The sequence below is a fragment of the Cynara cardunculus genome, unplaced genomic scaffold (genome assembly GCF_001531365.2).
Source record: "Cynara cardunculus var. scolymus isolate 2C unplaced genomic scaffold, CcrdV1 Un_Scaffold_4064, whole genome shotgun sequence".
Lineage (NCBI taxonomy): Eukaryota > Viridiplantae > Streptophyta > Magnoliopsida > Asterales > Asteraceae > Cynara > Cynara cardunculus.
The window spans coordinates 15,984-16,593 of record NW_020201741.1 but is presented as its reverse complement, the minus strand read 5'-3'; positions in this window follow the sequence as shown (position 1 = coordinate 16,593).

Genomic DNA, 610 nt, shown 5'->3' with positions numbered 1-610 from the left:
TTCATCTTTTCGAGGGCCGAAAACTGTTAGATATGATAACAGATCTGAGCAGAAGATTAGTGAGAAAGTCTACTCACAGTGCCGACAAGTTCATCAGGCTGAATGGAAGATGGACCCAAGGAAATATTATAAGTGCAGAGAAACAGGTCATCTGTCTAGAAACTGCCCAGCTAACAGAAGATGTTTTAATTGCAATTCTCTGGATCATATTCGACCAAATTGTCCCTTGTTGAGAACTCCACAGTTAACAATGGGGAGTAATGCGTCGGGTACACGGGGAAGACCTACTGTGAATAGAGGAGGGCAAGGAGGGGCGCGGAGACGATCCTTCTAGATGACTAAGAACGAGGCAGAAGCATCACCGGATGTAGTAACAGGTACATTTCTTCTGAATTCAATACGTGCTAAGGTGTTATTTGACTCTGGTGCAAAATTTTCGTTTGTATCACCATTGTTTGCTCAAACTGCATGTTTGAATTCTGTGCTACTTGATGATGAGTTAGTAGTTGATACTGCTAATAGTCAGGAAATTGTTACTAGTGTGTACAATAACTGTATTATTGTTATTGAGGACTGTGAACTTCCGATCCGGTTATTTCCTATGCCAATG